This window comes from Rattus rattus, chromosome 3 (assembly GCF_011064425.1).
Source record: "Rattus rattus isolate New Zealand chromosome 3, Rrattus_CSIRO_v1, whole genome shotgun sequence".
NCBI classification, from domain to species: domain Eukaryota; kingdom Metazoa; phylum Chordata; class Mammalia; order Rodentia; family Muridae; genus Rattus; species Rattus rattus.
This window is the reverse complement of record NC_046156.1, coordinates 216,021,551-216,043,227: the sequence shown is the minus strand read 5'-3', so window position 1 is coordinate 216,043,227 and position 21,677 is coordinate 216,021,551.

The following is a 21,677-nucleotide window of genomic DNA, read 5'->3' as shown; positions in this document are numbered from 1 at the left end:
AATGAAACAAACCTTGCTTAAAATTAGTTGCTTGTTAACCTTGCAAATGTATACAAGAGTGTAAATTAGGTTTATTTATGTAGTAAATCACACTCATACTTAGCATGGCTACTAGTATAGTTCCAACCACATTAAAGAATTTGATCATTTGTAAGGTTACTAATCATTAAGTTGCATATCTTTATTATATTTAACAGTTTATGATAAGATGGTACATTTATAAGATTACAATCTTACATTTTTATCTCTATTATGTCTGAATCTTGAAAAAATTACAACTCCTGAGTTGAAGCTTTTTAATATATGTGTTGGTTTGTATTTGCTAAGCACAGGCAATGGCACTGTTATGAGGTGTGTACTTGTAGTAGGTGTGGCCTTGTTGTTGAAATAATGTCAGTGTGGGGAATGGACTTTGAGACCCTCCTCCTAGCCACATGGGAGCAAGTCTTCTCCTGTTTGCCTTTATAACAAGACATAGAACTCTCAACTCCTCCAACGCCATGCCTGCCTGGACAGTGCCATGCTTCTCACCTTGATGATAATGGACTGAAATTCTAAACCAGTAACAATTAAATGTTGTCCTTTAAAAGCATTGTCTTGGACTTCTGGTTTCTGCCTGTTCCTGGAGCTGAACCAGTCAAATAGCACTTTGTACCCAAATCCTGTGGGATAAGAGAGCTGGACTCTCAGAAGTACAATCCCAAGAACTCAGGGAGACTGCAACTTTTGGTCAAATGCCTGGCCCAAGAGGAACCTACCTAGTGCCCTCTGCATACAGGAACATAGGAGTAAGGGGCAGGAAACTTTAAGTTTCTGCCTGCACCCAAAGCTGAACCAGTTCAACAGCTCTCTTTACCCAAATCCTGTAGGGGAGAGGCTGGACCCTCAGAAATGCAGACAACCCTGACAGCTCAGAGGAGACCACCACTTCTGCTCACATTCCTGGCACGAAAAGAACCCAACTACTACCCTCTCTGCCATCTGAGCACTGGAAGCAAGGAGCATTCTGGGTCAAGAGCCTTCTGGTTTCTGCCTGTGACAAGAGCCAAAAGCCAGTCATCAGGACAGCCAACACACCTGAGAGCAGACGTAAGACCAACCCTTTTGTTCCAAGCGATCTGCCTGGTAGCCTCAGGACATACAAATGAAGAAGCAGTCTTGGACAGGACATTTCCAGCTTCAGCCTGCACAAGGAGCTAAACCTGTTCCACAGTTCTCTGTATCCAGAGAAAATGGGTCTACATGGTGCTGAAAGACAGCCTTACAGGACAGTTAAGCCACTGTCAGAGACAGCAAGACAAGCTAACACCAGAGACAACCTGATAGCTGGAGGCAAGCACAGAAAACTAAGCAACAGAAACCAAGCCCTGTTCTCCCACCAAAGCAAATACTGGATATCCAAACACACTGGAAAAATAAGATTTGGATTTAAATCACATCACATGATGATGACAGAGGATTTTAAGAAGGACATAAGTAACTTCCTTAAAGAAACTCAGAACAACACAGGTAAACAAGTAGAAACCCTTAAAGAGGAAACACAAAGATCCCTTAAAGAATTACAGGAACACACAATCAAACAGGTGAAGGAATTGAACAAAACCATCCAGGATTTAAAAGTAGCAATAGAAACAATAAATCACAAAGGGAGACAACCCTGGAGATAGAAAACCTAGGAAAGAGGTCAGGAGTCATAGATGCAAGCATCAACAACTAAATATAAGAGATTGAAGAGAGAATCTCAGGTGCAGAGGATACCATAGAAAACATTGACACAATAGTCAAAAAGTGTAAAATGCAAAAAGCTTCTAAACCAAAACATCCAGGAAATCCAGGATACAATGAGATCAAATGTAAGGATAATATGTGTAAAAGAGAACAAAGGCACCCAAACCAAAGGCCCAGGAAATACCTTCAACAATATTATAAAAGAAAACTTCCTTAACCTAAAGAAAGAGATACCCATAAAAATACAAGAAGCCTACAGAATTCCAAATAGATTAGACTAGATTAGACCAGAATGGAAATTCCTCCTGTCACATAATAATCAAAAAACAACAAATGCACAAAAAAAAAAAAAAAAAGAAAAAAAAAAAAAAGAATGAAGATTAAAAGCAGTAAGGGGAAAAGGTCAAGTAACATATAAAGGCAGACCCATCAGAAATGCACCAGACTTCTTAGCAGAGACTGTGAAAACCAAAAGATCCTGCATAGATGTCATATGGACACTAAGGGAACACAAATTCTAACCAAGGATACTATATCCAGCAAAATTCTCAATTAACAGAGATGGGGAAACCAAGATACTCTATGACAAAACAAAATGTACACAATATCTTTCCACAAATACAGAACTACAAAGGATAAGAGGTGGAAAACTCCAACAGAAGGAGGAAAACTACACTCTAGAAAAAGCAAGAAAGTAATCTCCTTGCAACATACCCAAAAGAAAAGATTCACACAAACATAATTCTAGCTCTAACAAAAAAACAAAAAACAAAACAAAAAACAAAAAGAAAACATGGAAAAACAATCATTATTCTTTAATATCTTTTTACATCAATGGACTCAATTCCCAAATTAAAAACACATAGAATAACAGACTAAATACATAAAGAGGACACAGCCTTTTGCTGTGTACAGGAAACATACCTCAGTTTAGCCATTCTAATGTCAATCTCAGAGATAAAATCAATCAAGTAGAAACAAAAAGAACTATACAAAGAATCAAGAAAACAACAAGATGGTTCTTTGAAAAATCAACAACACAGATAAACCCACAGATAAACAGAGGGCACAGAGAGTGTTTCCAAATTAACAAAACCAGAAATGAATTGGAGACATAGAATAGAATCTGAGAAAATTTAAAAAATCACCAGATTCTACTAACAAGCCTATATTCAACAAAACTGGCAAATCTGGATGAAATGAACAATTTTCTAGACAGGAACAAGGTACCAAAGTAAAATCAGGATCAGATAAACCATCCAACAGTCATGTAAAATACTAAAAAAATAAAAGCAGTTATTAAAAGCCTCCCAAGCAAAAAAGCCCAGGACCAGGGTTTAGTGCATAATCTATAAGACTTTCATAGAAGACCTAGTACCAATATCGTCTAAATTGTCCCACAAAATAGAAACAGAAGGAACATTACCCAATTCCATCTACGAAGCCACAATTGTGCTTATACCTAAACCACACAAAACCCAAGGAAGAAAGAAATCTTCAGACCAATTTCCCTTATGAATATTGATGCAAAAATTCAATAAAATTCTCTCAAACAAAATCCAAGAACATATCAAAATGATGATCCATCAAGATCAAGTAGGCTTCATCCCAGGGATACAGGAATGGTTCAATATACAAAAATCCATTAACTTAAACCACTATATGAACAAACACAAAGGAAAAATAAAACACGATAATCTCATTAGAAGCTGAGAAAGCATTTAACAAAATTCAACACCATTTCATGTTAAAAGACTTGGAAAGATCAGGAATTCAAGGCCCACACTTAAACATAGTAAAAGCAATATACAGAAAACTAGTAGGCAATGTCAAACTAAATGGAGAGAAACTTGAAGGAATCCCAATTCTATGATTAGACAAGCCTCCCCACTCTCCCCCTACTTAGTCAATATAGTACTTGAAGTCCTAGCCAGAGCAACCAGACAACAAACGGAGGTCAAATGTATACAAATTTGAAAGGAAGAAGTCAAAAATATCACGATTTGCAGATGATATGATAGTATATTTAAGTGACCCCAAAAGTTCAACCAGAACTACTAAGCCTGATAAACAACTTAAGCAAAGTGGCTGAATATAAAATTAACTCAAACAAATCAGTAGCCTTCCTCTACTCAAAGGATAAACAGGCTGAGAAAGAAATTAGGGAAACGACACCCTTCACAATTTTCACAAATAACTTAAAATACTTTGGTGTGATCCTAACCAAGAAAGTCAAAGGTTTGTCTGACAAGAGCTTCAAGATTCTGAAGAAAGAAATTGAAGAAGATCTGAGAAGATGGAAAGACCTCCCATGCTCATGGATTGGTAGGATTAGTATAGGAAAAATGGCCATTTTTGCCAAGAGCAAATTACAGATGAAATGCAATTCCTATCACAATCCCAACTCAATCTTCATAGAGTTAAAAGGAGAAATTTGCAAATTTTCTTGGAATGACAAAAAAAACAAAAAAAACAAAAAAAAAAAAAAAACAGGATAGCAAAAACTATTTTCAAGAATAAAACAACTCCTTGGTCGCCACTGACCTCAAGCTGTATTACAGAGCAATAGTGATAATGATTGTATGGTATTGGTACAAAGACAGGCAGGTAGATCAATGGAATATAATTGAAGACCCAGAAATGAACCCACACACCTATGGTCACTTGATATTTGACAAAGCAGCTAACACAATCCAGTGGCAAAAAGGATAGCATTTTCAAAAAATGTTCAACTGGAGTTTGGCATGTAGAAGAATGCAAACGGATTCATTCTTATCATCCTATACAAAGCTTAATTCCAAGTGGATCAAGGACATCTACATAGAACAAGATGCACTCAAACTAATAGTAGAAAAAGTGGGAAGAGCCTTGAACACATTGACACTGGGGAATATTTCCTGAGCAAAACACAAAGGACTTATGCTCTAAGATCAAGATTTGACAAATGGGATCCCATAAAACTGCAAAGCTTCTGTAAAACAAAGGACACTGTCATTAGTACAAAATGGCAACCAACAGACTGAGAAAAAATCTTTACCAATCCCACATCCAATAGAGGGCTAATTTCCAATATAAACAATGAACTCAAGAAGTTAAATTGCAGAGCCAAATAACCCCATTAAAAAATGGGGTATGAGCTAAACGAAAAATTCTCAGCAGAGGAATATCAAATGGCTGGGAAGTACCTACATAAATGTTCAACATCCTTAGTTGTTGGGGAAATGCAAATCAAAACAACCCTGAGATTCCACCTTATACTAGTCAGAATGGCTAAGATCAAAAACTCGGGTGATAACAGATGCTGGGGAGGATGTGGAGAAAGAGGATCTATCCCTCCTCCATTGTTGGTGGGGTTGCAAGCATAGGTTCAACCACTCTGGAAATCAAACTGGAGGTTCCTCAAAAAATTGGACTTTGTACTACCTGAGGACCTAGCTATACCACTCCTGGGCATATACCCAAGTGATGCTCCAACATACATCAAAGACACTCACTCTATGTTCATAGCAGCCTTATTTATAATAGCCACAAGCCTGAATGAACCCAGATGACCTTCATCAGAAGAATGGATACAGAAAATGCAGTACAGGGAGAAGCCGTGGCAGGATGATGGAGGCTGACATTAAGATTCCACATTGTGCTAGCAAGCGCAAGGCCCTGGGTTCGGTCCTTAGCTCTGAAAAAGAAAAAAAAAACAAGAAAAAAAATTAAGATTCCACACTGTGTATTTACAGGTGGCTATTAATATTCCTAAGGGATGGATGATACTGGGCTTTGTATGTTTAGGTGCACAATTATATCTTACCAATTGGGTTAAAGATTACTGTGTTGTGTGTTCTTTTATGTGATGATTTGAGTGTAACCAAGTGTGCAGCAACAAGAGATACTGGGCTGCGGAAGAGGTGGGATGTGTTTCCGCCAAGATATCTAGCAGATAACCTGGGGCACCACGGTGTCAGACCTAGGGAGGTAAAAGACACCTATACTTCTTTTACTTTTTATATTTTCACAACAACAGATGGCAAGCTATGGTGATGGGAAAGAATCCACTAGTAATCCTGAGAGTTGAGAGAAAGTTTTTATTTTCTACATAAGAGAAGGCCGGCACCATATTAAGTCATGTGATATCTTAAGTGCGGGGGTGGGGTGGGGGGTGGGTGGGGGATTCAAACAAAGAAATGGGGAAGCCACCGGGGCTGGCAGGCTGTAGGTCCCCTGCTGGGTGATGAGTAATGGCAGCTCAGAGAGTTAGAGATTAAAAGCTGCTTTTTAAAGAAAGTTGTTTACAAAGTCTTTCAGGATACTCATATTCTTTTTAACGTGGGCTCCACGGGAATTTTGGATTGAAATCCTAGTTAGACAAGCTACTTTTTAATTACAGGTATTATTAAAAGGTGATTAAGTTTGTTTTTAGAAAAAAGAGAGTAAAGAGATTACCTGAATCAGGTGGGGATTTTCACCCACGGTTCAGAACTTAGATAGGAAAAAATTGACTACAAGTAGAGAGTTGTGATAAATGTCTGTAACACCAGGCAGAGTGAATGCAGACATATATTATAGAAGTTATTAAGGTTAAATAAAAATCTGTGGCCTCGGGTAGAGAGCTGAACAGATGGTTATATTTTGGGCTAAAGTCCTGGTTTGATATGTTGCTTACTGATATTGGAATTGATAGAAGGTATTTGGTTTGTTTTATGAATTACCCCACTAAAGGCCATATCTTGCTTTGATATAGAATTTATTTGTTAAAAGTTTAAAAGTACAAGGTTTAGAGCCAGTCCTTCTACTGAAGTCATTACAAACTTCTTAGTTGATCACACATGTGAGTTAAGAACCAACTAGCAAATTCATGGCTGACTTTGTGAGAGTACTTTCAAGATAATATTAAGATATAAAGACAATAGTCCAGATTGTCTTATATAGATAGATGGTTTTCAAAAACATCAAAAATCCACAAAATTTGAGATTTAAGGTTATTTATCTTTTGTTGAGACATATCTGCTCCTAACAGTTCCCCTTTGGTGGATTTAATGAAGAATGTGAACATCTCTACCTCCAGGTGAGGCAATACTTTGTGGCTAGGCAGCCACTAGACAAAACTGCCTGTTTCATCTGCAGACTAAAGCTGTCCAAAAAATGACAAATTATGCAGAATAGTTGACTGATAAACTCTGCCAAGACAGGGTGATCAGCCCTTCAAAATCTGTATTTCAAGAGTCTGTCAGTTGATTTGGGGCCAGAATGCTGAAGACTTGTGCTTACACATTGCTAAAAGGGGACTGTGCTAGTGCAGATTTGTCTCTACAGCCTCTCAGTTCTGGAAGCATGTTAGGCTTCCTATGTTTATACATATTTGGTCATTCTCAGATTTCTCACAGGGTTGAAGACTGATTATAGTCTCATAGTATATCAGGCTATTTAACTCTGAATATACATATTTTATTGGATAGTTATCAGATAGTATACAAACTAGCCAAGATATAATATAGATTTTAAGCCTTTCTTCAGCTGGAATGGATAACTAATGTTCTGTTTAACTGATATAGTGATGGACTGTGTTGAGTATATTGCATGTTTTATAAATTGTAGAATGGTAATAATTGTACTCAATTTATATATAGTGAAAAGGCTTTTTAACTGGACAAAAAGGGGGAATTGTTGTGGTTTGCTCTGAAGTTATCTGTATTTTGATGCTAATTCCACTGCCCCAAGGACAGATGCCTTGTCAAGTACTCAGGAATCAGATGAATTCACCAGAACCTTCTTCCCATTGAATTTGTAAAGTACAGGTGAGGGGCAGGTACAGGATAGAAGGAGGCCTGTCATTGGAGGAGAAGGAAAAATGGGAGGGAGAGAAGTTTGAAGGAAGAGGAGGAGACTAGAAGAAAAAAGAAGAGGGAGAAGGGGAGAAGCCGTGGCAGGACGATGGAGACTGACGTTGATTCCGCACTGTGTATTTACAGGTTGTTATTAATGTTCCTAAGGGATGGATGGTACTGGGTTTTGTATGTTTAGGTGCACAATTATATCTTACCAATTGGGTCAAAGAAAAAATTTTAAAAAAAGAAGATGCAGTACATCTTCACAATGGCGTATTACTCAGCTATCAAAAAACAATGAGTTCCTGAAATTTATAGGCAAATGGATAGAACTAGAAAATATCATTTTGAATGAGGTAAGTCAATCACAAAAAAAAAAAAAAAAAAAAAAAAAAAACCACACATGGTATGTATTCACTATTAAATGGTTATTAGCCCAAAAGCTCAAGTTACTCAAGATGCAATCCACAGACCACATGAAGCTCAAGAAGGATGACTAAAGTGTGTATGCTTCAGTCCTTCTTAAAAGGGGAAACAAAAATATTCATAGGAAGAGATATGGAGACAAAGTTTGGAGCAGAGACTGAAGGAATGGCCATTCATAGCCTATCCCACCTGGGGATCCAGCCCATATATATACAGCCACCAAACCAAGACAATATTGATGAGGCCTAAAACTGCATGTTGATAGGAGCCTGATATAGCTGTTTCATGAGAGGCTCAGCCAGAGTGTGACAAATACAGAGAAAAATGCTAGCAGCAAACCATTGAACTGAGAATAGGTTTCCCATTAGAGGAGTTAGACAAAGGATTGAAGGAGGTGAAGGGACTTGAAACCTCATAAGAACTACAATACCAACCAACGAGAGCCTCAGGGACTAAACCAACATCCAAAGAGTACACTGATTGCTCTAGCTGCATATGTATCAGATGCAGCCTTGTTTGGCATTAATGAGAGGAGAAGCCCTTGGTCCTGCCAAGGCTGGATCCCCCAGTGTAGGTGAATGTCAGGGTGGGGAGGCAGGAATGGGGGTGGTTAGAGAGGGGGAACACCCTTGTAGAAGATGGGGAAGGAGGGTTGGATATGGGGATTGTGGTTGGGAAACTGGGAAAGCAAATAACATTTGAGATGTAAATAAAAATATCTATTTTTTTTTAAGTGTTGTCTTGGTCATGGTTTCTCTTTTCATAGCAATGGAATCTTACCCTAATGTATCAAAGTACACATTTTAAATTATGAATAAAGTTCATAGGAACAATGACAACTTGACTTTCTTAGCCCTTACACAGTATGCCATCATTGAATATCATAGTTTCTTTTGTTTCCATTTATCAAAATAGTTAAAGCATAATAGTGTGTTTTCAAAAAACAGGAGGCTAGACCTTCTTTTCTTTCTTTTTTTTTTTTTTTTATTCTTCTACTTTTTTTTTTTCCTGTTTTTTTTTTTTCTTTCTTTTTTTTTTATTAACTTGAATATTTCTTATATACATTTCCAGTGTTATTCCCTTTCCCGGTTTCCGGGCAAACATCCCCCTCCCCACTCCCCTTCCTTATGGGTGTTCCCCTCCCAACCCTCCCCCCATTGCCACCCTCCCCCCAACAGTCTAGTTCACTGGGGGTTCAGTCTTAGCAGGACCCAGAGCTTCCCCTTCCACTGGTGCTCTTACTAGAATATTCATTGCCACCTATGAGGTCAGAGTCCAGGGTCAGTCCATGTATAGTCTTTAGGTAGTGGCTTAGTCCCTGGAAGCTCTGGTTGCTTGGCATTGTTGTACATATGGGGTCTCGAGCCCCTTCAAGCTCTTCCAGTTCTTTCTCTGATTCCTTCAACAGGGGTCCTATTCTCAATTCAGTGGTTTGCTGCTGGCATACGCCTCTGTGTTTGCTGTATTCTGGCTGTATCTCTCGGGAGAGATCTACATCCAGCTCCTGTCCGCCTGCACTTCTTTGCTTCATCCATCTTGTCTAATTGGATGGCTGTATATGCTTGGGCCACATGTGGGGCAGGTTCTGAATGGGTGTTCCTTCTGTGTCTGTTTTAATCTTTGCCGCTCTATTCCCTGCCAAGAGTATTCTTGTTCCCCTTTTAAAGGAGTGAAGCATTCACAATTTGATCATCCGTCTTGAGTTTCATTTGTTCTAGGCATCTAGGGTAATTAAGCATTTGGGCTAATAGCCACATATCAATGAGTGCATACCATGCGTGCTTTTCTGTGATTGGGTTACCTCACTCAGGATGATATATTCCAGTTCCGACCATTTGCCTACGAATTTCATAAAGTCATTGTTTTTGATAGCTGAGTAATATTCCATTGTGTAGATGTACCACATTTTCTGTATCCATTCCTCTGTTGAAGGGCATCTGGGTTCTTTCCAGCTTCTGGCTATTATAAATAAGGCTGCGATGAACATAGTGGAGCATGTGTCTTTTTTATATGTTGGGGCATCTTTTGGGTATATGCCCAAGAGAGGTATAGCTGGATCCTCAGGCAGTTCAATGTCCAATTTTCTGAAGAACCTCCAGACTGATTTCCATAATGGTTGTACCAGTCTGCAATCCCACCAACAATGGAGGAGTGTTCCTCTTTCTCCGCATCCTCGCCAGCATCTGCTGTCATCTGAGTTTTTGATCTTAGCCATTTTCACTGGTGTGAGGTGAAATCTCAGGGTTGTTTTGATTTGCACTTCTCTTATGACTAAAGATGTTCAACATTTCTTTAGGTGCTTCTCTGCCATTCGGCATTCCTCAGCTGTGAATTCTTTGTTTAGCTCTGAACCCCATGTTTTAATGGGGTTATATGTCTCCCTGCGGTCTAACTTCTTGAGTTCTTTGTATATTTTGGATATAAGGCCTCTATCTGTTGTAGGATTGGTAAAGATCTTTTCCCAATCTGTTGGTTGCCGTTTTGTCCTAACCACAGTGTCCTTTGCCTTACAGAAGCTTTGCAGTTTTATGAGATCCCATTTGTCGATTCTTGATCTTAGAGCATAAGCCATTGGTGTTTTGTTCAGGAAATTTTTTCCAGTGCCCATGTGTTCCAGATGCTTCCCTAGTTTTTCTTCTAGTAGTTTGAGTGTATCTGGTTTGATGTGGAGGTCCTTGATCAACTTGGACTTAAGCTTTGTACAGGGTGATAAGCATGGATCAATCTGCATTCTTTTACATGTTGACCTCCAGTCGAACCAGCACCATTTGCTGAAAATGCTCTCTATTTTCCATTGGCTGGTTTTGGCTCCTTTGTCAAAAATCAAATGCCCATAGGTGTGTGGGTTCATTTCTGGGTCTTCAATTCTGTTCCACTGGTCTAACTGTCTGTCTCTGTACCAATACCATGCAGTTTTTATCACTATTGCTCTGTAATACTGCTTGAGTTCAGGGATAGTGATTCCCCCTGAAGTCCTTTTATTGTTGAGAATAGTTTTAGCTATCCTGGGTTTTTTGTTATTCCCGATGAATTTTCAAATTGTTCTGTCTAACTCTTTGAAGAATTGGATTGGTATTTTGATGGGGATTGCATTGAATCTGTAGATCGCTTTTGGTAAAATGGCCATTTTTACTATATTAATCCTGCCAATCCATGAGCATGGGAGATCTTTCCATCTTCTGAGGACTTCTTCAATTTCTTTCTTCAGAGACTTGAAGTTCTTATTGTACAAATCTTTTACTTGCTTGGTTAAAGTCACACCGAGGTACTTTATATTATTTGGGTCTTTTATGAAGGGTGTCGTTTCCCTAATTTCTTTCTCGGCTTGTTACTCTTTGTGTAGAGGAAGGCTACTGATTTATTTGAGTTAATTTTATACCCAGCCACTTTGCTGAAGTTGTCTATCAGCTTTAGTAGTTCTCTGGTGGAAATTTGGGATCCCTTAAATATACTATCATATCATCTGCAAATAGTGATATTTTGACTTCTTCTTTTCCGATCTGTATCCCCTTGACCTCCTTTTGTTGTCTGATTGCTCTGGCTAGAACTTCAAGAACTATATTGAATAAGTAGGGAGAGAGTGGGCAGCCTTGTCTAGTCCCTGATTTTAGTGGGATTGCTTCAAGTTTCTCTCCATTTAGTTTAATGTTAGCCACTGGTTTGCTGTATATGGCTTTTACTATGTTTAGGTATGGGCCTTGAATTCCTATTCTTTCCAGGACTTTTATCATGAAGGGGTGTTGAATTTTGTCAAATGCTTTCTCAGCATCTAATGAAATGATCATGTGGTTTTGCTCTTTCAGTTTGTTTATATAATGGATCACGTTGATGGTTTTCCGTATATTGAACCATCCCTGCATGCCTGGGATGAAGCCTACTTGATCATGGTGGATGATTGTTTTGATGTGCTCTTGGATTCGGTTTGCCAGAATTTTATTGAGTATTTTTGCGTCGATATTCATAAGGGAAATTGGTCTGAAGTTCTCTTTCTTTGTTGGGTCTTTGTGTGGTTTAGGTATAAGAGTAATTGTGGCTTCATAGAAGGAATTCGGTAGTGCTCCATCTGTTTCAATTTTGTGGAATAGTTTGGATAATATTGGTACGAGGTCTTCTATGTAGGTCTGATAGAATTCTGCAGTAAACCCGTCTGGACCTGGGCAGTTTTTGGTTGGGAGACCTTTAATGACTGCTTCTATTTCCTTAGGAGTTATGGGGTTGTTTAACTGGTTTATCTGATCCTGATTTATCTTCGGTACGTGGTATCTGTCTAGGAAATTGTCCATTTCCTGCATATTTTCAAGTTTTGTTGAATATAGGCTTTTATAGTAAGATCTGATGATTTTTTTGAATTTCCTCAGAATCTATAGTTATGTTTCTCCTTTCATTTCTGATTTTGTTAATTTGGACACACTCTCTGTGTCCTCTCGTTAGTCTGGCTAAGGATTTATCTATCTTGTTGATTTTCTCAAAGAACCAACTTTTGGTTCTGTTGATTCTTTCTATGGTCCCTTTTGTTTCTACTTGGCTGACTTCAGCTCTGAGTTTGATTATTTCCTGCCTTCTACTCCTCCTGGGTGTATTTGCTTCTTTTTGTTCTAGAGCTTTTAGGTGTGCTGTCAAGCTGCTGACATATGCTCTCTCCTGTTTCTTTCTGCAGGCACTCAGAGCTATGAGTTTTCCTCTTAGCACAGCTTTCATTGTGTCCCATATGTTTGGGTATGTTGTACCTTCATTTTCAGTAAATTCTAAGTAGTCTTTAATTTCTTTCCTTATTTCTTCCTTGACCAGGTTATCGTTGAGTAGAGCATTCTTCAACTTACACGTATATGTGGGCGTTCTTCCCTTATTGTTATTGAAGACCAGCTTTAGGCCCTGGTGGTCTGATAGCATGCATTGGGTTATTTCTATCTTTCTGTACGTGTTGAGGCCTGTTTTTGACCAATTATATGGTCAATTTTGGAGAAAGTGCCATGAGGAGCTGAGAATAATGTATATCCTTTTGCTTTAGGATAGAATGTTCTATAAATATCTGTTAAGTCCATTTGGTTCATGACTTCTCTTAGTCTGTCTACGTCTCTGTTTAATTTCTGTTTCCATGATCTGTCCGTTGATGAGAGTGGGGTGTTGAAATCTCCTACTATTATTGTGTGAGGTGCAATGTGTGTTTTGAGCTTTAGTAAGGTTTCTTTTATGTTTGTATGTGTCCTTATATTTGGGGCATAGATATTTAGGATTGAGAGTTCATCTTGGTGGATTTTTCCTTTGATGAATATGAAGTGTCCTTCCTTATCTTTTTTATGACTTTTAGTTGAAAATTGATTTTATTTGACATTAGAATGTCTACTCCAGCTTGCTTCTTCAGACCATTTGCTTGGAAAGTTGTTTTCCAGCCTTTCACTCTGAGGTAGTGTCTGTCTTTGTCTCTGAGGTGTGTTTCCTGTAGGCAGCAGAATGCAGGGACCTCGTTGCGTATCCAGTTTGTTAATCTATGTCTTTTTATTGGGAACCTGAAGGGACAGACCGGATAAACAGTTCTCTGCACCCAAATCCTGTGGGAGGGAGAGCTAAACCTACAGAGAGGCAGACACGCCTGGGAAACCAGAAGAGACTGCACTCTGCACACATCTCTGATGCCAGAGGAAAACACCAAACGCCATCTGGAACCCTGGTGCACGGAGGCTCCTGGAAACGGCGGCGCAGATCTTCCTGGTTGCTGCCGCCACTGAGAGCTCATAGACCTTCTTTCTTAAATCAGTCTCTGTTTGGCTGAATAGACCTTAGATGAGGAGGGACTTCACTAGACACCTTATGTCACTGTCTTGTTGCAATATCAGATAGAAATATCCAGATTCTGGCATTTATTGTTTGGTGTTCATGACTGTGACATTCACTTTTAGCTTTTACTTATTTATTTATCAAGATGGTAATGTAAGTATCATAATCATCTTAAATAATACATTTAATAATAATAACAGTAATAATAATGGTACTTTTTAAAATAATACATGTAAAATCTTACATAGCCTTACAAATTTAAATATTTTAGAACATTGTTCCATAAAAAGTATCTAGGCTTTTTTAAATTTAAATTTTCCATAAAACTCCAAATTTTCCTCCTAAAAAAGTTTAAATTCTTACAACTTTGATTTTCAAAAATATCAAAAATGTAGTAACATTTTTATTTCAATAGTGAAGATATAGAGCACAACCTTAATCTGTATAATGTAAAACCAAGCTCCAACATCAACGTGAACAACCTGATGTTCAATATCTGGGATTCATCTGCGACTGGGGTCACCACTTTGGTTCCACCCTTGGAAGCATATATAGCCTGTCTCATAGCCTAGCTAGTTCAATACCCCCTTCATGTTTTAAAAATCAATGGTACCTGAGTGACTTATATTACATGACTATTATTTTAAAATCCTATCTTTGTAATCCTTGTGTTAAGGATAGGAATTAGACAAAAATACACCCTCGTCTTAAATATCTTGCAAACCTGTTGTTGCCTTCTTGGTTGGCCTATACCATATAGTCACCTTTGATGAAGATGGTGGTGAAGTCAAATAACATCCTTCCTCTGCAACCCTAGCAACAATGGCTGCCTATACCATATAGTCACCTTTGATGAAGATGGTGGTGAAGTCAAATAACATCCTTCCTCTGCAACCCTCGCAACAATGGCTGCATCACCAAAGATTGAGGTAGGCCATTCCTTTCTTATGTATCAAAATAGAATAATGCCACATGGTGCTTTTAAGATTATCTATGCATGGACTTTAAACTATTAACTCAGTGTTTCTAGTTTTAATTTTTTTGTTGCAGATATTACATAATTTTGACCATATCCAATATACTTACAAATCTTGACACAAAAGTTTCATATAATAGTCTTAGACAATTAGATGGAACAAAAAATCTTTTTAGCTGATCTGTTTTGCTCTTTTTTCCCTTCCATAGGATCTTAGACAAACATGTCTGGGTCTGAAAAACAGAGGAGCCACAACCCAGTTCAAAAGCTGGTTTTTCAGTGAAGTAGAACAGTGTGAAACAACTTTGATACTGCACATATCCAAAAAATACTTGACGTTCTGCTGAATTAAACTCAGTGGCCAGAAAGCTTAGAGATATATCTCAAGCCAGACCAGCAAACACATAGTGCCTAGTCATAAGACAAACAGGAAAAGTATAATCAAGAAGCATAGTACCCAGTAAGCTCATACACTCAAAGACCAGTCAGAAACAAAACAAGTGGTGGCTACCATACGCTCAATTCTGCTTCAGCTCCATGTTTACAATGAAACTTGCAGACTCGTGAGAAAATACAAACCCATTCTTATACATAAAGCAGAAAGACAAAACTTTCTCTACCACCTTGACTATTATAATTCTTGAAAATAGTAAAGAAATCACTATGGTAGCAGAAGATGCTGAATCCTATTCCCAATGGGCTATAGTGCCCACCTGCATAATAGGATAAAGGAAAATTTTTTGTATGGTGTGAACCTGTAAGTGGTGTGGCTGGGGCATTCCACTTAGTAACTGGTCACAGGATATATTGTTGGAGTTGAAAGTCCAGCCTTATTAAAGAACTGCAGCCATACAAGAGGACTACCTGAGGGAATTTGATTCAAAGAAATCCTTTGACCTCTATACCTGTCCCATGACTTTACAGCTTACTGTTTCCTGAATGGCCTCTCCAAGAGAAGTGCCAGCTTTTTGGCCTTGTCATTTATCCTTCCATTCACCATGAGTTACAACACATAAAGACAGTAACATATGTAAGGCAAGGCCAGAGCCAAAATGACAAAAAACAAAACAAAACAAAACAAAACAAAACAAAAAAGAACCCCCACAAGACAAGGATATTTACATTTACAATGTAAGTCAGACAGAAAGGCCCACCAGCCTGACTAAGAGAAGCTCTCTTAGTAAAGAGGAGGTTCCCTCCTGTTCCCTCAGCACACTGCACCATAACCCAGATGCTGAGAACCCATCCAAGGATGGGTCTCTCTGAGGTCTCCTAGAGTCTGGAATATATCATATCCCTCTCTAAACCTTCAGCTTGGTCAACAGTGTTCTTCTGTGTTGAAACCCTATTGATACACTCCCCATTGGTAGATCTATCCAAGATTTTTGGCTCCCTGACTCACCAGAGTCCAACTTCAGCAGAATTCAGGAGGAGTTTTGCTTATTTATTTGTATTGTTTTGTTTATATTATTTTGTCTTATCTTGCTGGGGCCTCCAATTGTTAAACATGATAATCACCAGAGGAAAAACAGTTCCACAATGTTGACACAAATTTGAAGCAAGCATTAGTAATTAAATACTGGCTAGGATGATAGACTCTGAGCAAATCCATCTCTGAGTTCCCAGAATATTATGAACAGTCACATTTTGAAGAGGCTTAGAAATGCAAAATAACAAGGCTACCATATTTTCCATCAGGTCCAGTCAGGGGCAAGCATGCATCTTGACATATTCCCTGACTATGTACCTCTTGGCCACATCCAATCAATCACATCTGGTGCAACAAAACTTTTTTAAGGAAATCAAAACATGTGACTTTTTATTTCCCAAGAAATAGAGCCCACAGTATTTCAGTGAGTTGTCTGTTCTTGGGCAAGTGGGGCTTATAGGTTAATTTGACTCATACAATAGCACAGATCAACAAAGACAAATATGATATGTATTCATATGCAATTGAATATAAACTAAGTAAATCATAATCATGTTTTTAGACATTTGTGTTTCCTATCTTGCATTAGGGATAATATTTTCTGTACTTTATAGAAGCATCACTAGTCAATAAAAATTAAATAATATAATAATTATAATTCTCAGTTCAATGGTTGGTTGTTAGCATTCGCATCTGTATTTTTCAGAAGGTACCTATATCAGGTTCCTGTTGGCATGTACTTCTTGGCATCAGCAATAAAGTTTGAGTTTGGTGACTGTATGTATGTGGGCTGGATCCACAGGTGGGGCAGGTTCTGAATAGCCATTTCTTCAGTCTCTGCTCCAAACTTTGTGTCTCTATCTCCTCTTAAGAATATTTTTCTTCCCCCTTGTTAGAAGGATTGACTTTATTCATCCTTCTTCTTGAACTTCATGTGGTCTGTGGATTGTACGTTGGGCAATTTGAGATTTGGGGATAATACCCACTTATCAGTGAATGAGTACCATGTGTGGTTTTTTTGTAATTGGCTTACCTCACTCAGGATGATATTTTCCATTTGCCTATGAATTTCATGAACTATTTGTTTTTGATAGATGAGTAGTACGCCATTGTGTAGGTGTAGTACATTTCCTTATCCATTCCTCTGTTGAAGGTCCTCTGGGTTTATTCAAGTTTGTGACTATTATAAATAAGGCTGCTATGAACATAGCAGAGACATTGTCTTTGTTGTATGTTGGAGCATCACTTGGGTGTATGCCCAGGAGTGGTATAGCTGGGTCCTTAGGGAGTACAAAGTCCAATTTTCTGAGGAACCTCTAGATTGATTTCCATAGTGATTGCACTAGTTTGCAATCCCACCAACAATGGAAGAATGTTGCTCTTTCTCCACATTCTCCCCAGCATCTGTTGTCACTTGAGTTTTTGATCTTAGTCTTTCTGACTGGTGTGAGGTGGAATCTCCAGGTTGTTTGATTCACCTTTCCTTGATGATAAGGATGTTGAACATTTATATAGGTACTTCTCAGCCATTTGATATTCCTCTGCTGAGGATTCTTTGTTTTGCTCTGTACCCCATTTTTAATAGAGTGATTTGACTCTCTGGAGTCTAACTTCTTGATTTCTAAGTATATTGGATATTAACCCTCTATTAGGTTTAGGAAAGGAAAAGATCTTTTCCCAATCTGTTGGTTGCAGTTTTGTCCTAATGCCACTGTCTTTTACCTTACAGAAGCTTTGCAATTTTATGAAATCCAATTTTTGATTCTTGATTTTCGAACACAAGCCAGTGTTGTTCTATTCAGGAATTTTTCCCCAGTGTGCATGTGTTCAACTCTCATTCATATTTTTCTTCTAATAATTTGAGAATATTTGGTTTTATGTGGAGGTCCTTTATCCACTTGGACTTGAGCTTTGTGAAGGGCAATAAGAATGGATTGATGCATTCTTCTACATGCTGTCCATAAGTTGAACCAGCAACATTTGTTGAAAATGCTTTTTTCCACTAGACTTTTTAACTCCTTTCTCAAAGATCAAGTGATCATAGGTGTATGGGTTCATTTTTGGGTCTTCAATTATATTTATTAAGCTACCTGACTCTCCCTGTACCAATACTATGCCATTTATTGTTTTGTTATACAGCTTGAGGTCAAGGATAATAATTCCCCCAGAAGTTCTTTTATTGTTAAGGATAGTTTAAGCTATCCTGGGATTTTTGTTATTTTCAAATTGCTCTTTGTAATTCTATGAAGAATTGAGTTAGAATTTTGTTGGAGATTTCATTGACTCTGTAGATTGGCAAGATGGCATTTGTTACAATATTAATCCTGTCAATCTAGGAGCATGGGAGATTTTTACATCTTCTGAGATATTCTTTGATTTCTTTCTTCAGAGACTTAAAGTTCTTGTCATACACATCTTTGGTTAGAGTCATACCTACGTATTTTATATTATTTGTGACAATTTTGAAAGGTGTCATTTCCCTAAGTTCTTTCTCAGCTTGTTTATTATTGGAGTAGAGGAAGGCTACTGACTTGTTTGAGTTAATTTTATATCCAGCCACTTTGCTTATGTTGTTTATCAGGCTTAGGAGTTCATACATGGAATTTTGGGGGTCACTTAAATGTACTATCACACCATCTGCAAATAGTAATATTTTGACTTCTTCCTTTCTAATTTGCATCCCTTTGATCTGCTTTTGTTGCCTGATGCTCTAGCTAGGACTTCAAATTCTATACAGAATAGGTAGTGGGCAGTCTCATTTACTCCCTAATTTTAGTGGGATTGCATCAAGTTTCTCCCCATTTAGTTTGATGTTAACTACTACTTTGCTATATATTGCTTTTACTATGTTTTGTTATGGGCCTTGAATTCTTGATTTTTCCAGGGGTTTTATCATGAAAGTGTATTGACTATTGTCAAATGTTTTCTCTTATTCTTATGAAATGATCATGTGTTTTTTTGTTTTTTGTTTTTTGTTTTTTTTTTCTTTTGCTTTGAGTTTGATTTTATAGTGGATTCAGTTACTGAATTCCTGTATATTGATACATCCCTGCATCACTAGGATGAAGCCTACTTGATTATAATAGAAGATCATTTTGTTTTGTTCCTGGATTCAGTTTGCAAGAATTTTATTGAATATTTTTGTGTCTATATTTGTAGAGGAAATTGGTCTGAAATTCTCTTTCTTTGTTGGATCTTTGTGTGGTCTAGGTATAAGCATAATTGAAGCTTCATAGAAGGAATTGGGCAGTGCTCTTCCTATTTCTCTTTTATGGAATAACTTAGACAGTCTTGGTATTTGTCTTATATGTAGGTCTGATGGAATTCTTCACTAAAGCCTCTGGTCCTGGTTGGGATACTTTTCATAACTGCTTCTATTTCTTTAGGAGTTAGAAGACTGTTTAGATGGTTTATCTGATCCTGATTTAACTTTTGTACTTGGTATGTATCTAGAAATATTTTCATTTCATCCAGATTTTCCAGTTTTGTTGAATATAGGTTTTCATAGTTGGATCTGATGATTGTTTTTAAAATTTCCTCAGATTCTGTTGTTTTGTCTCCCTTTTCATTTCTGAATTTGTTAATTTGGATATACTCTCTCTGCCCATTGGTTAGTCTGGCTATGCATTTATCTATATTGTTGATTTTCTCAAAGAACTAGCTCCTTGTTTTGTTGATTCTTTGTATAGTTCTTTTTGGTTGAATTCAGCCCTGAGTTTTATTATTCTCTTCAGTCTACTCCTCTTTGGTGTACTTGTTTCTTTTAGTTTTAGAGCTTTTTGTTGTGCTGTCATGGTGATAGTGTTTGCTGTCTCCATTTTTTTTTTTTTTTTTTTTTTCTGTTTTTTTTTTTTGAGTTACTCAAAGATATGAGTTTTCTTCTTAACACTGCTTTCATTGTATCCTTTAAGCTTGGGTTTGTTGTATCTTCATTTTCATTAAATTTTAAAAAACGTCTTTAATTTCTTTCTTCATTTCTTCCTTCTCCAGGTTATCATTCAGTAGATCGTTGTTCAGCTTCCATGAGTATATTAGTTTTCTGTCATTTTTGTTGTTATTGAAAACCAGTCTTAGTCCGTGGTGATCTGATAGGATGTATGGGATTCTTTAAATCCTCTTGTATCTGTTGAAACCTGTTTTTTTTACTCTCAGAAGTGTGGACAATCCTGAGAGCACACAGGAAACCACCACTTTTGCTCACATTCCTGGCCGAAGAGGAACCTGCCTGGAGCCTTCTGGACACAGGTACTTAACAAAGCAGACAGGGACATGATCCTTCTGGTTTCTGCCTGACACCTGGAGCTGACCTGGTCTCACAGATCTATGTACCTATATCCCATGGGAAGAGAGTAGGACTTCTCAGAAGTGCTGACACACAGGCACACAGGATGATCAAGCCACTGTCACAGACAACAAAGCTAGCTAACACCAGAGATAAGCACATGGTGAGAGGCAAGGGCAGGAACATAAGCAACAGAAACCAAGACTACTTGGTATCATCAGAGCCCAGTTCACCCACCAAAGAAAATACTGGATATCTGAACACATCTCAAAAGCAAGATTGGATTTAAAATCACATCTCATGATGATGATAAATAACTTTAAAAAGGACATGAATAACTCCCTTAAAGAAATACAGGACAACACAGGTAAACAAGTAGACGCCCTTTAAGAGGAAACACAAAAATTCCTTAGAGAGTTACAGGAAAACACAAGCAACACATGAAGGGATTAAACAAAACCATCCAGGATCTAAACATGGAAATAGAAACAATAAAGAAATTACAAAGGGAGACAATCCTGGAGATAGAAAACTTAGGAAAGGGATCAGGAGTCATAGATGCAAGCATAACCAACGGAAAACAAAAGATAGTAGAGAGAAATGCAGGGGCAGAAGATACCAGAGAAATCATTGACACAACAGTCAAAAATGTAAAATGAAGAAAGCTCCTAACCCAAAGCATCCAAGAAATCAAGGACACAATGAGAGGATCAACCTAAGGATACTATGTATAAAAGGGACTGATGATTCCCAACTTAAAGGGCCAGTAAATATCTTCAACAAAATTATAGAAGAAAAATTCCTTAACTTAAAGAAAGACATGCCCATAAACATACAAAAAGCCTACAGAACTGCAAATACATTGGACGAGAAAAGAAATTCCTCGCATCACATAATATTCAGTATATCAAATTGCACAAAACAAAGAAAGATTATTAAAAGCAGTAAGGGAAAAATGTCAGGTAACATATAAATTTATAATTTATACAATATAAAATATATAATAAAAATAGCAAATTAAGTGAGGCATGATTATACGGTGGGGCAACTAGCAGAAATAGAACTCTGGGAAAATGAGGAGCAAGAGTTTCACCATGTGGACTCAGGTGAATTTAGACTTATGAAACTGAGAAGAGGTAACCAGCCATGTGGCAGACATAGAATAGTATAAACAGGATAATTGAACTAAGAATTTGTCACGAAAAAAGCTTAGTTTATAGCATAGGCAATAATTCATAAATA